Source organism: Oncorhynchus nerka, linkage group LG16 (assembly GCF_034236695.1).
Source record: "Oncorhynchus nerka isolate Pitt River linkage group LG16, Oner_Uvic_2.0, whole genome shotgun sequence".
NCBI lineage: Eukaryota > Metazoa > Chordata > Actinopteri > Salmoniformes > Salmonidae > Oncorhynchus > Oncorhynchus nerka.
The window spans coordinates 9,615,368-9,631,199 of NC_088411.1; the positions used below are offsets into that span (position 1 = coordinate 9,615,368).

General features: G+C 43.1%; 1 long non-coding RNA gene across 2 annotated transcripts; it reads right to left on the reverse strand.

The window, feature by feature from the left end:
* Positions 1–5,798: 5,798 nt before the first annotated feature.
* Positions 5,799–13,531, reverse strand: LOC115144547 (uncharacterized). Of its 2 annotated transcripts, XR_003865831.2 has the most exons (3): positions 13,278–13,531; positions 8,422–13,037; positions 5,799–5,939 (listed from the first exon to the last, which is right to left on the reverse strand). It is a non-coding gene; the product is annotated as an uncharacterized LOC115144547 (long non-coding RNA). The 2 variants fall into 2 exon arrangements; XR_010459297.1 differs by having other exon boundaries at positions 5,799–13,037.
* Between the last annotated feature and the right edge of the window lie 2,301 nt (positions 13,532–15,832).

Here is a 15,832-nt window from a genome sequence, read left to right on the forward strand (position 1 = left end):
GGACTGGTATGACATTTGCAAAATTGCCATGGCATTCACACAATTATTCGCAACCTTGTGTGTGTGTGTGTGTGTGTGTGCTTGGTAGGGTGTGTGTGCGTGTGTGCTTGCACACGTGTTTTCTGTTTATATAAGTTGTGCTTGTCCGTGGTGCTTGAGTGTGTGTACTCAAACTAATTGTCTAACTCTCTAGGATACTCAGAGCTCAGATGCACTATGCTGTGAAATAAGGGTTATGAGAAGGTCCTGCTTCTCTAACTAAGATTTAACGAGCACACTGGTCCTGAATGCACGACACAGTGGCACACCCTGATCGGTTTCACCTGTCTTTGTGATTGTCTCCACCCCCTCCCAGGTGTTGCCCATCTTCCCCATTATCCCCTGTGTATTTATACCTGTGTTCTCTGTTTGTCTGTTGCCAGTTCATCTTGTTTGTTCAAGTCAACCAGCATTTTTTCTCAGCTCCTGCTTTCTCCAGTCTCTTTTCTCGCCCTCCTGGTTTTGACCCTTGCCTGTCCTGACTCCGAGCCCGCCTGCCTGACCACTCTGCCTGCCTCTGAGCCTCCCTGCCGACCTGTAACTGTCCCCCCTCTGGGTTACTGACCCCTGCCTTACCCTGAGTCTGCCTGCCACTCGGTTCCGTTGCCCCACCTCTGGTTTACTGACCCCTGCCTGCCTTGACCTGTCCATTGCCAGCCCCTGTTGGGATATTAAACTATTGTTTATTCGACGTGGTCTGCATCTGGGTCTTACCTTCATACCTACCTACACAGTCTGTCTTGCTCTGTTCATTCAGTACGTCAGAGGCGACGGCAGGTTATAAATACATGCAAAATAGCTGTGTTTTTCTTCCTTTCTATTCCCCACGACTATGAGAGCTGACATTATGTCTAAATGGGCTGCCACTCAGCGAGAGATGGAGGCTGGAAATTGAACCTACCAGAATCTCGGTTACTTGCTGAATACTTCTTTGCCTAAGAGGAACAGCCCATCCATCATCCCTACCCCTACTCATCCTTCAGGACCAGGTGAGTGCCAGGCCAATCTTGTCTGGGAAAAAAAGCCATCCATTCCAGGAAACTATTAGTAACATATGTGACATTTTCTTCCATTAAGATGTGAGGTAAAAATTGACGAGAAGGCCTATAAGTTTATGGAAATTCCTATAAGCTTATGCACATTAAGCCAGGGGTACTCAAGTACTAAGTACTACTAGCTGCATAGTACTGATCCAAGCCTATGGAATAAAAGTGGGGCTTTTATTGCTCAATATAATTCATGGTGATAAAAAAAATAATCCATAGGCCTAATGGACACATGCTCAAACTCGCACACATTTGATAGACTTAAAGGGGCCATCTGTAGTTGCTACACCAATTTTTGGATTTATAAATGGTATATAGATAGATATCCATTGATTCTTGAAAAATATAACTTGCAAATGCCTCATGAGTTTAGTTCAACTGTCACACTCCATGCGAACCCAACATATAAGCTTGTTTTTATTGAATATTTGTAAACATTGTAAACAAACCCTGTATAGCCTCATAACATGGTTAAAACAATCATTTTGATATCATGGACGGTCAGTCCTTGCATCCATAGCTCTGTCTATTAATCTGACTGTGGTTACATTTCTCCAGGCCCATCCCTCAGTATTTTACCAAAACAGAGGTGGGGCAAACATTTTATTGTTTCATATGTGAATGTGCCTTTTAAACAGCTGCATATGATCAATATATCAATGTGTCACCAACAAAAAGATAACCACGGGACGGTTGAGCTAACATAGGCTAATATGATTAGCATGAGGTTGTAGGTAACAAGAGAATTTCCAAGGACATAGACATCTGATATTGGCAGAAAGCTTAAATTATTGTTCATCTAACTGCACTGTCCAATTTAGAGTGAAATAATACCATGCTATTGTTTGAGGAGAGTAGATAGTTACGAACTTGAAAATGTATTAATAAACCAATTAGACACATTTAAGCAGTCTTGATACAACATTTTGAACAGAAATGCAATGGTTCATTGAAGCAATGCTAACAATGCTCTGAATTAACGAACGACCCAGAGCGCACTCTGACACACTGGAGGTAATTTATGAACGTACCCTTAGCTAGTTGTCAATCAATGTATTGTATTAGCATTGATCAATTGGACTGGCAGGGAAGTTCCCATTTTGTTGTCAAAACGTGAGTTGGGACAAGCATGCATTGGCAGGCAAGCTGCAGATGGACGAACATGCTACTATTCTCAATCGTTTATTAGTGCAATTCTGATTGCCAACTACCTGAAAAAGTTTGAGAGGGTTTATCTAATGTTCTCTCGTTAGATTTTAGCTCATCTCGCTCTGGCTAGCATTAGTTGTTGATCTTGTTGTTGTTGAAGTGCAACTTTTATAAGCTGTGGATGCCTTATATAGAATACTGTACGATTAAAGGAGTCTGTATTGAAAACATGCCCCGTCAGGGGAGATACCTATTTAGGCAATTCCTAGCTGCTGGGCTGCTCATTCCTGGCCCTGGGGGTCTGCTGTACTGTTATCACTCTGGCCTTGGCCTAACACACCTGAAACCAATAATGAATGTTTCACTAATATCCTAAAGCTGAGTGGGGTGTGTTGGGTTGGGGCGCTACAGGGCCATAGACCCCTAGGGGCAGGACGGGGTGATCCAGTTATATTGTGTGCAAGTAAAAATAGCTCTAATGTACTATTAGGCCTATGATATTAATTATATGGAGGGTGTACTGTTTCTGTGTGTTAATGTGTAGGTGTATGTGTTTTCATTCAACCTTTCCCTTGAGACATACAACAAAAAGATGGGAAGGAAGTTATGCTGGGGAGAGTTGCGTTATTGACTAGACTAGTGCAGCTCGGGCGTGTAGGCAGCTCTGGTTGGCTGGGCGGTCTGGCTGAAATTTGATTTACAGGATGTATTAAAGACAATCAAAAGTTGTCTTTGTACTTCATTTGTAAGAGTTCTTCATTTGTAAGAGTTCTTCATTTGTAAGAGTTTATGAGGCTATTGGTTAAAGGTGCAACACAATACAAATTATTGAATTATCATGGATTTAGTTTATTTATTTTTTATTTTACCCCCTTTTTCTCCCCAATTTCATGGTATCCAATTTTTAGTAGTTACTATCTTGTCTCATCGCTACAGCTCCCGTACGGGCTCGGGAGAGACGAAGGTCGAGAGCCATGCGTCCTCCGAAACACAGCCCAACCAAGCCGCACTGCTTCTTAACACAGTGTACATCCAACCCGGAAGCCAGCCGCACCAATGTGTCGGAGGAAACACCGTGCACCTAGCGACCTGGTCAGCGTGCACTGCGCCCGGCCCGCCACAGGAGTCGCTAGTGCGCGATGAGACAAGGATTTCCCTACCGGCAAAACCCTCCTTAACCCGGATGACGCTAGGCCAATTGTGCGTCGCCCCACGGACCTCCCAGTCGTGGCCGGCTGCGACAGAGCCTGGGCTCGAACCCAGAATCTCTGGGAGCACTGCTAGTGTCTTGCGCCACCCGGGAGGCTGATTTAGTTCATTTTGTCTTACTTTTTGTTGTTCTAAATAGAGACGGCTAAAGGGCCATGGTTTATATTCGATAGTTTATAAATGCAGGAAATCTGCTTTAGATGCCCCCAAAAATGTGAGGACCCCCAGAAACCCTGCCAATTTATGTACCCCTTTGCAAATAGCACTGCTAGGTGATTTAAAAAGTCTGAGCAAATGTTTTTAATTTGCAATATTTAGAAGCCATGAGCACAGAACTTTAGTGAAACATCTCAGCACAGTTGAAAAATATATGGCAAATAGAAATCAATGGTGGTCAGGAATAGATGGGGGGGTTGACTAGAGCTGAAGGATCGGACCAAAAACAATCAAAATATAACTCTTGTAAGATATATATAGTATGAATAAACTGGAATTAGAAGCCAAATTGTTCTTGTCCATTAGTTTACTCCAATTAGAGGAGGGGTGGTAGGGTTAGGGGAAATAATAGATGAAAAAGTTATATTTTTTAAATATATATATATATACAGTGGGGCAAAATAGTATTTAGTCAGCCACCAATTGTGCAAGTTCTCCCACTTAAAAAGATGAGAGGCCTGTCATTTTCATCATAGCGACACTTCAACTATGACAGACAAAATGAGAAAAAAAATCCAGAAAATCACATTGTAGGATTTTTAATGAATTTATTTGCAAATTACGGTGGAAAATAAGTATTTGGTCACCTACAAACAAGCAAGATTTCTGGCTCTCGCAGCCTGTAACTTTTCTTTAAGAGGCAACTCTGTCCTCCACTCGTTACCTGTATTAATGGCACCTGTTTGAACTTGTTATCAGTATAAAAGACACTTGTCCACAACCTCAAACAGTCACACTCCAAACTCCACTATGGCCAAGACCAAAGAGCTGTCAAAGGACACCAGAAACAAAATTGTAGACCTGCACCAGGCTGGGAAGACTGAATCTGCAATAGGTAAGCAGTTTGGTTTGAAGAAATCAACTGTGGGAGAAATTATTAGGAAATGGAAGACATACAAGGCCACTGATAATCTCCCTCGATCTGGGGCTCCACGCAAGATCTCACCCCCTGGGGTCAAAATGATCACAAGAACGGTGAGCAAAAATCCCAGAACCACACGGGGGGACCTAGTGAATGACCTGCAGAGAGCTGGGACCAAAGTAACAAACGCCTACCATCAGTAACACACTACGCCGCCAGGGACTCAAATCCTGCAGTGCCAGACGTATCCCCCCGCTTAAGCCAGTACATGTCCAGGCCCGTCTGAAGTTTGCTAGAGGCAATTTGGATGATCCAGAAGAAGAGTTGGGAGAATGTCATATGGTCAGATGAAACCAAAATATAACTTTTGGTAAAAACTCAACTAATCGTGTTTGGAGGACAAAGAATGCTGAGTTGCATCCAAAGAACACCATACCTACTGTGAAGCATGGGGGTGGAAACATCATGCTTTGGGACTGTTTTTCTGCAAAGGGGGGGAAAAAAAAGAAAAAAAAATCTCAAATTTGGACTCCAGCCCAAACAACAAATTTCCACCGATCTAATGTCCATTGCTTGTGTATCTTGGCCCAAGCAAGTCTCTTCTTCTTATTGGTGTCCTTTAGTAGTGGTTTCTTTGCAGCAATTTGACCATGAAGGCCTGATTCACACAGTCTCCTCTAAACAGTTGATGTTGAGATGTGTCTGTTACTTGAACTCAATTTCTGAGGCTAATAATTCTAATGAACTTAACTCTATGACCTAAAAATAAAGAAAAACCCTTGAATAAGTAGGTGTGTCCAAACTTTTGACTGGTAGTGTATATAGTTATGTCCCCCCCCCCCTTCTAAATCAATAGCCCACTAGGGGATTTGTTTCCATCGAATCAGGGTCAATTAAGACATTAATTAAATGAATTTGACTCATAAATAGAAAGCTAAAGTCATCGGATTAGGTAAGGACCAAAGGACAGGATATTAACAGTCAAAAGGCAGGAATGGTGAGGTACAAAATGAAACATCCCACAGTAGTCTCTGCATTGGCCTGTGATTCATGTCTTGACCCCACTCAATCACTATGATGTCATTCTGATCTGAGTTTCAGTGGGGGGTTGGAGCAGCATTTGGAGACCCCAAGCAGGAAAACAAGGTGTGTGACAGAGAGACAGGAGGAGGAGAGGAGAGCGAGAGAGGAGGAGGAAATAATAGAGGTAGCGAAGATAGGGATGAAAGAGAGAGAAAAGAGAGGTAGACATTGAGGAGGTTGATGAGGGTGCCTACCCATTAGGCACACATTGGTTGAATCAACGTTGTTTTCCACGTCATTTCAATGAAATTACGTCTGTGGGTAGGAGGTAAAGGGCAAGATACGGGGCCCCAAACCGTCTGGTCAGAACTTGTATGATGCTTCCAACGCGCCATCTGCAACACACAACACAAGTATCATTTCACGAATAGACTGCCTTTTCGGGTAGTATAATCTTGTAAAAAAATATGATTTATTTAACGTAATTTGAACCTTCTCTATTGTTCATAAGAAACATGTTTTATCTCCAGAGGTTAAATCATAAAAAATGATAATAAAATGTGACAATTAAAGTGACAGGTTTCATGTTAAATCAGCCCATTTGCAAAGTTCATTGTTTAATTCCAGCATTCACTTCCAGCATTTGAATCAATTTATTCATTTCCTGGACTAATTTGTTATCATTTACACCCTGTGTCATATTTCTTATGCCTCTATTGAAAAAAATACTTGACAGAATAATTATGCATTTGTCAGTTCTTACTTTCGCCACTCGACAGCGATAGGCAAATTTATGGGGGTCGGTATTCCCAAAGTTGTTGACTGTTTTTTTGCTTGCCAGTTAGCTTGCAGTTTTACACTATTAGCAGCCAATGGCTAGCAGATTCTTACTGGCAATAAAAACAGATGATTTTCATCCTTTCTTTTGAGTCATTACTGAATTATTTAATGTAACTACTGTTGTATTCGGCGCATGTGACGACTGAAATGTGATTTTATTTTATTTTAAACCTTGTAAACATTCATGGTAACCGTATAACCAATTCATATAGACCCGGCATTTATTTCAAACAGGCGTTTATTTGCTGAAATGTGTCCCATTCCCTAACTATTACAAGGGACAGGCGGCTATTGAAAAATTGGAATAGAAGGATTTGTCTTCCTGTCTCTCTTGTTATCAAACTCCCCCTCACAATTTATTAAGGGGGAGTTGAGAGGGAGGAGTTGAGAATTAAATAAACAAATGTGTTTTCTTCCGAGCACATCAAAGCAGAGGATGGAGAGAGGGCAGAAGAAGGTTCAACCCACACCCAGTCTTCTCCTCGGACATTAAGTGTGGCCCACTTATGATCTTTCCATTCCTCCGTCCATCCCTCTGTCTCCCTGTCACCACACAGAACCAGCTAAAGCCAGAGCCAGAGCTAGCTGCCAAGGTCCCCACTCACTATACGCCTATTCATACAGTGCGTGCAGGGAAGTGGGTGTGAGAGCAAGAGATAGAAACTCATCAACAACCCAGTGACAGACATCAGACACATGCTTTTTAGTTGCCTGCCTTTGGACGATACACCAGACAGGTAATCAACAGAGGGACACATATAGACAGAGTCAATTACACAACAATCAGAACACATATGTGCAGGTATATCAAGGGGACTCAGGGAGAAAATATGCATCAGAAGCTCCCAACTAATGCTCCCTAAACGAATGAAAGTGCTCACGCAGAAAAATGTGTCTTCAATTGTTTGAAAACCAGGTCAAGAGATTTGTTATGAATAGAGAATAAGTAACCCATATTAACCTTCCCTGTGACAACACACATGACCTGTCCCTGTCTATCCCACTTAAAACATGTTGACTAACTCTGTGTTGTTTGTCTTGTGTTCTGTATCCGTGTTCGGTGTTTCTAAATCAACACATACCCTGTCCATTATAAATGATGTTTGTCAAACAGCACCCACCCTATCCCCTATATAGTGCACTATTTTGACCAGAGCCCTTTGGGTCCCTTTCAGGCTTATATTTAGCCTACCTGTGCTAGGATCGATGAGAAGCCTAGCCACTCAAATAGGTTTTAAATGGACCTGTGTGGAGCGACCACTGATTGAAAGGTTGGGAGAAGTCATATAATTAGGTCACTGTGAGGCTGGGGTCAGGCCTCAGATAGTCCAGCTTTTTCATCACAAGTAAGACTGGACGGCATTTTACTGTGACTAATTCAGACTCACTCTGGAAGAGAGAGTGACAGATACGGAGAGAGAACGAGAGGAGAAAAGCCAATTACATAGCTGTAGGTTCCCTGCTGTGCATCACTGTTTCCCTGGGGAGTTGAATACAGACCAGGATGGAACTGGTTGACTTTTTTAGTGTGTCGATTGATTTGTCAAGGCACGGTCCATGTCATGAGTCTTCTCCAAGCACAGAGGAAGTGCGTTTTGATCAGCTAATGTGTCGAATGACAACACATCCACTGTTTTGTTGATGTAGTAAAACCAGCACTAGAGCTATTCTAAGTGATTTGTATAATGCCTGAATGAAATTAATTCAATCTTCAAATGATTGATGGAGTTGTTGAATCACCTGGTATGAGTTTAGGCCAGGTTCAAATCAGATCAGCAGTAACCCGTGGTAACCGACAAACGCATAGCTTATCATTGCATTTGTTTGGCGTGTCAGAGGTGTAACTGCATTGAAGCTGTTAGATCTACAAGCGGCTCCTGGCGTTATATCTATTGCGTGTGTGTGGGCCAGCTTCCAAAGTCACGCTCACTGCGTGCTATTCAGACTAGCAGAATAATAGGTAGCTCTGTTTACTGTACCTGCCCCTGTCTATCCCAATCAAAACATGCTATATATCACTCTCCAGTCTGTACCTACCTGTTGTCAGTTCATTGAACGATTCTTGATGTAAATCCAGATGCTAATTAGTCTCCATTATCCATAACTGGGTGGGCATTAATAACTTTTTACTCCCGTGTTTTATAAGGAGCAGTGACAGAAGAGAGGGAGGGAGAAGAGGGAGAGAAGGTCATTATAGGGTTGGACGCTACACCTGTTCCAGCAGTCATCTGTCTGTACAGGATGGGGCTTTACGAGGAGTGACTGGGAGGTCATTGGTGCAGAACACTGTGTGTCCATGCGTGCAGCAATGGATAACAGGCAGGAAGAGGGACAACTTTTACACACACACACACACACACACACACACACACACTCTTCCGGGGAACAAACACGGGCTCCAGGCACGGGCTGGTACGGTGGAGTAGCCGTATTACTCTCTTCTCCCATTTATGATTCTATTATGGGTTTATTCTCTGGTATTTGCAGACCTTTCACCAAGGACGTCTATCGACAGAGAGCACAGTGCTGCAAGCAAAAATGAAGATGAAGCAGGGTGGACTGTTTGTCCAAGGATCACTAACAGACCAAAGACCACCAGTCTGACTACCAGGCAACACTAAACCTGCTACAGAGAGGACTGCACAGGGTGGGATACAAAGAGAGGGGGGATGTTGTTTTCTTCTCCTTTCTGTCAAAGATCCTCCAAGCACAAGTCCAAGATATTTTATTTCTGTTTTTGAAAACCTTGATCACTGTATTTTAATAGTAAGTTCTTACAATGAACGGGTTGGATAAATAATTTCCAGCTTTTAAAGGGCCCATTGAATGAGCTGTAGTTTTCATATTTCACACTATGTTTTCTGACAATACTCTCAGCGTTTACCTACAGTTGAAGTCGGAAGTTTACATTCACCTTAGCCAAATACATTTAAACTCAGTTTGTCACAATTCCTGACATTTAATCCTCTTAAAAATTCCCTGTCTTAGGTCAGTTAGGATCACCACATTATTTTAAGAATGTGAAATGTCAGAATAATAGAAGAGAGAATTATTTATTTAGTCTTTTATTTCTTTCATCACATTCCCAGTGGGTTAGAAGTTTACATACACTTCATTAGTATTTGGTAACATTGCCTTTAGACTGTTTAACTTGGGTCAAACGTTGTGGGTAGCCTTCCACAAGCTTCCCACAATAAGTTGGGTGAATTTTGGCCCATTCCTCCTGACAGAGCTGGTGTAACTGAGTAAGGTTTGTAGGCCTCCTTGCTCACACACGCTTTTTCAGTTCTGCCCACATATTTTTTATGGGAGTGAGGTCAGGGCTTTGTGATGGCCACTCCAATACCTTGACTTTGTTGTCCTTAAGCCATTTTGCCACAACTTTGGAAGTAAGCTTGGGGTCATTGTCCATTTGGAAGACCCATTTGCGACCAAGCTTTAACTTCCTGACTCATGTCTTGAGATGTTGCTTCAATATATCCACAGAATTTTCCTCCCTCATGATGCCATCTATTTTGTGAAGCGCACCAGTCCCTCCTGCAGCAAAGCACCCCCACAACATGATGCTGCCACCCCTGTGCTTCACGGTTGGAATGGTGTTCTTCGGCTTGCAAGCCTCCCCATTTTGGCCGAACAGTTCTGTTTTTGTTTCATCAGACCAGAGGACATTTCTCCAAAAAGTTCGATCTTTGTCCTCATGTGCAGTTGCAAACCATAGTCTGGCTTTTTTTATGGCGGTTTTGGAGCGGTGGCTTCTTCCTTGCTGAGCAGCCTTTCAGGTTATGTCGATATAGGACTCGTTTTACTGTGGATATACATACTTTTGTACCTGTTTCCTCCAGCATCTTCATAAGGTCCTTTGCTGTTGTTCTGGGTTTGATTTGCACTTTTCGCACCAAAGTACGTTCATCTCTAGGAGACAGATTGCATCTCCTTCCTGAGCGGTGTGATGGCTGCGTGGTCCCATGGTGTTTATACTTGCGTACTATTGTTTGTACAGATGAAGGTGGTACCTTCAAAAAATTGCTCCCAAGGATGAACCATACTTGTGGAGGTCTTGGCTGATTTATTTAGATTTTCCCATGATGTCAAGCAAAGAGGCACTGAGCTTGAAGGTAGGCCTTGAAATACATCCACAGATACACCTCCAATTAACTCAAATGATGTCAATTAGCCTATCAAAAGCTTCTAAATCCATGACATAATGTTCTGGAACATTCCAAGCTGTTTAAGGCACAGTCAACTTAGTGTATGTAAACTTCTGACCCACTGGAATTGTGATACAGTGAATTATAAGTGAAATAATCTGTCTGTAAACAATTGTTGGGAAAATGACTTGTGTCATGCACAAAGTAGATGTCCTAACCAACTTGCCAAAACTATAGTTTGTTAACAAGAAATTTGTGGAGGTTGAAAAATGAGTTTTAATGACTCCAACCTAAGTGTATGTAAACTTCCGTCTTCAACTGTATATGGAGCGTATAGGTGTTATCTAAGAAGCCAATGAAAAGTATTTAATATTATAAAGTGGGTGGTTCAAGCACTGGATGTTGATTGGCTGAAAGCCGTGGTATATCAGACAGTATACCACAGGTATGACGAAACATGCATTTCTACTGCTCTAATTATAAAAGTAACCAGTTTACGATAACAATAAGGCACCCTGGGAGTTTGTGGTAAATTTCTAATATACCACAGCTAAGGGGTGTATCCAGGCACACCGTGTTGCATCCTGCCTAAGAATAGCCCTTAGTCATCGTATATTGGCCAAATACCACACCCCCTCAGTCGGGCCTTATTGCTTAATCTTCTAGCTGGCTATGTTTGCAGATGTTACAATTACCATGCATCTTAATTAAATCTGATCCTCTAACTCTGATGTGTTCGGTGTTTCTGATCCATACACTACATACCCTGTCCATTATAAACTATGTTTGTGTTTCAAATATCCCCTATATAGTGCACTATTTTGACCAGAGCCCTTTTGGTCCCTTTCAGGCTTATATTTAGCCTACCTGTGCTAGGATCGATGAGAAGCCTACCTACTCAAAGAGGTTTTAAATGGACCTGTGTGGAGCGGCCACTGATTGAAAGGTTGGGGGAAGTCATATAATTAGGTCACTGTGAGGCTGGGGTCAGGCCTCAGATAGTCCAGCTTTTTCATCACAAGTAAGGCTGGACGGCATTTTACTGTGACTAATTCAGACTCACTCTGGAAGAGAGAGTGACAGATACGGAGAGAGAACGAGAGGAGAAAAGCCAATTACATAGCTGTAGGTTCCCTGCTGTGCATCACTGTTTCCCTGGGGAGTTGAATACAGACCAGGATGGAACTGGTTGACTTTTTAGTGTGTCGATTGATTTGTCAAGGCACGGTCCATGTCATGAGTCTTCTCCAAGCACAGAGGAAGTGCGTTTTGATCAGCTAATGTGTCGAATGACAACGCATCCACTGTTTTGTTGATGTAGTAAAACCAGCACTAGAGCTATTCTAAGTGATTTGAATAATGCCTGAATGAAATCAATTAAATCTTCAAATGATTGATGGAGTTGTTGAATCACCTGGTATACGTTTAGGCCAGGTTCAAATCAGATCAGCAGTAACCCGTGGTAACCGACAAACGCATAGCTTATCATTGCTTTTGTTTGGCGTGTCAGAGGTGTAACTGCATTGAAGCTGTCAAATCCACAAGCGGCTCTGGCGTTATATCTATTGCGTGTGTGTGGGCCAGCTGCGAAGGTCCCCGCTCACTGCACGACTACTCATACAGTACGTGTGTGTGTCTTTGTATGTGTTCGTGTGTGTATGCGCGTGCGTGCGTGCAGGTGAAGCGTTTGTGCTCGGGTGTGTGTTAAGGCGAGAGATAGCAACTCAACAACAACCCAGTGACAGAAATCAGACACATGCTTTTTAGCTGCCTGTCTTTGAATGACATATCAGACCGGGCATTAACAGCGGCATTAACATTTTCCACATTTTGTTACATTACAGCCTTATTCTAAAATTGATTAAATGTTGTTTTTTTTCTACACACAATACCTAATAATAACAAAGCAAAAGCAGGTTTTTAGAAATGTTTGCAAATGTATGAAAAAAAAAAGAAATATAACATCAGACCTTTTACTCAGTACTTTGTTGATGCACCTTTGGCAGCGATTACAGCCTTGAGTCTTCTTGGGTATGACGCTACACCTGTATTTGTGGAGTCTCTCCCTTTCTTCTCTGCAGATCCTCTCAAGCTCTGTCAGGTTGGATGGGAAGCGTCGCTGCACAGCTATTTTCAGGTCTCTCCAGAGATGTTAGATCGGCTTCAAGTCAGGGCTCTGGCTGGGCCACTCAAGGACATTTAGAGAGTTGTCCCAAAGCCACTCCTGCACTGTCTTGGCTGTGTGCTTTGTATCGTTGTCCTGTTGGAAGGTAAACCTTAGCCCCAGTCTGAGGTCCAGAGCACTCTGGAGCAGGTTTTCATCAAGGATCTCGCTATACTTTGCTCTGTTCATCTTTCCCTCAATCCTGACTAGTCTCCCAGTACCTGCCGCTGAAAAACATCCCCACAGCATGTTGCTGCCACCACCATGCTTCTCCGAAGGAAGGGAGACAGGTTTCCTCCAGATGTGATGCTTGGTATTCAGGCCAAAGAGTTCAATCGTGGCTTCATCAGAGCAGAGAATAATTCACAGATATTAGTGTTGTCACATTGAATTTATATTAGCATTGTTAACTCATTTTCAGGTCTGATTAAAGCCATCCCGAATCTCACTCAATATTTGATTTCCTTCTTCCACCCACTCTTATTCAGACTAGCAGAATAATAGGTAGCTCTGTTTACTGTACCTGCCCCTGTCTATCCCAATCAAAACATGCTATATATCACTCTCCAGTCTGTACCTACCTGTTGTCAGTTCATTGAATGATCCCTGATGTAAACCCAGATGCTAATTAGTCTCCATTATCCATAGCTGGGTGGGCATTAATAACTTTTTACTCCCGTGTTTTATAAGGAGCAGTGACAGAAGAGAGGGAGGGAGAAGAGGGAGAGAAGGTCATTATAGGGTTGGACGCTACACCTGTTCCAGCAGTCATCTGTCTGTACAGGATGGGGCTTTACGAGGAGTGACTGGGAGGTCATTGGTGCAGAACACTGTGTGTCCATGCGTGCAGCAATGGATAACAGGCAGGAAGAGGGACAACTTTTACACACACACACACACACACACTCTTCCGGGGAACAAACACGGGCTCCAGGCACGGGCTGGTACAGTGGAGTAGCCGTATTACTCTCTTCTCCCATTTATGATTCTATTATGGGTTTATTCTCTGGTATTTGCAGACCTTTCACCAAGGATGTCTATCGACAGAGAGCACAGTGCTGCAAGCAAAAATGAAGATGAAGCAGGATGGACTGTTTGTCCAAGGATCTCACTTACAGAATGACAACACATCCACTGTTTTGTTGCTGTAGTAAAACTAGCCCAATGCCTGAATGAAATCAATTAAATGTACAAATTATTGATGAAGTTGTTTAATCACCTGGAGTGAGTTTATGCCAGGATTAAATCAGTTCAGCAGTAACCCGTGGAAACCGACAAACACATAGCCTACCATTGCTTTTGTTTGGTGGTGTCGAAGGTGTAACTGCGTTGAAGCTGTTAAACCTACAAGCGTCTTCTGGCGTTATGCCCATCGCCTGTGTGAGGGCCAGCTGCGAATTTCCCCGCTCACCGAAGGACTAGTCATACAGTATGTGTGTTTGTGTGTGTGTGTGTTGGGGAGTGTGTGTGTGTGTGTGTTTGTGCGTGCGGGGGAGTGTTGGTGCGTGGATGTGTGAGAGCAAGAGATAGCAACTCATTATCAACCTAGTGAAGTAGAACAGACACATGCTTTTGAGCTGCCTGTCTTTGGATGACATACCACACAAGTCATCAACAGAAGAACACATCGATATAATCAAGTAACACCTAGTACATAGTGGGGTCAAAACAGTACTTAGTCAGCCACCAATTATGCAAGTTCTCCCCCTTAAAAAGATGAGAGAGGTACATTATAGGTACACTTCAACTATGACAGACAAAATGAGGGAAAAAAATCCAGAAAATCACATTGTAGGCTTTTTTATGAATTTTTTTGCAAATTATGGTGGAAAATAAGTATTTGGTCACCTACAAACAAGCAAGATTTCTGGCTCTCACAGAACTATAACTTCTTCTTTAAGAGGCTCCTCTGTCCTCCACTCGTTACCTGTATTAATGGGGGCGTGCTCGGTCCTCCTTTTCCTGTAGTCCACATTCATCTCCTTTATCTTGATCACGTTGAGGGAGAGGTTGTTGTCCTGGCACCACATGGCCAGGTCTCTATAGGCTGTCTCGTCGTTGTCGCTAATCAGGCCTACCACTGTTGTGTCATCGGCAAACTTAATGATGGTGTTGGAGTCATGCCTGGCCATGCAGTCATGAGTGAACAGGGAGTACAGGAGGGGACTGAGCATGCAGGGGCCCCTGTGTTGAGGATCAGCGTGGTGGATGTGTTGTTGCCTGTCCTTACCACCTGGGGGCAGCACGTCAGGAAGTCCAGAATCCAGTTGCAGAGGGAGGTGTTTAGTTCCAGGGTCATTAGCTTATTGATGAGCTTTGATGAGCTTTGAGGGCACTATGGTGTTGAACGCTGAGCTGTAGTCAATGAATAGTATTCTCATGTAGGTGGGAAAGGGCAGTGTGGAGTTCAATAAAGATCGCATCATCTGTGGATCTATTAGGGCGGTATGCAAATGCAAACCTTTCAAAGCACTTCATGGCTACAGACGTGAGTGCTTTGGGTCGGTAGTCATTTAGGCAGGTTAACTTAGTGTTCTTGTGCATAGGGACTATTGTGGTCTGCTTAAAACATGTTGGTATTACAGACTTGGACAGGGAGAGGTTGAAAATGTCATTGAAAACACTCGCCAGTTGGCCAGCGCATACTCGCAGTACACATCCTGGTAATCTGTCTGTCCCTGTGGCCTTGTGAATCTTGACCTGTTTAAAGGTCTTACTCATATCTGCTGTGGAGAGAGGGATCATACAGTCGTCTGGAAAAGCTGGTGCTCTCATGCATGTTTCAGTGTTATTTGCCTTAAAGTGAGCATAGAAGTAGTTTAGCTCGTCTGGTAGGCTCGTGTCACTGACAGCCCTCGGCTGTGGCTCCCTTTGTAGTCTGTAATGGTTTGCAAAGCCCTGCCACATCCGATGAGCGTCGGAGCCAATGTAGTATGATCCGATCGTAGTCCTGTATTGACACTTTGCCTGTTTGATGGTTCTTCGGAGGGCAGAGCAGGACTTATTATAAGCTTCCGGGATAGAGCCCCACTCCTTCAAAGCAGCAGCTCTAGCCTTTAGCTCAGTGCGGATGTTGCCTGTAATCCATGGCTTCTGGTTGGGGAATGTACGTACGTTCACAGTGGGGATGACGTCA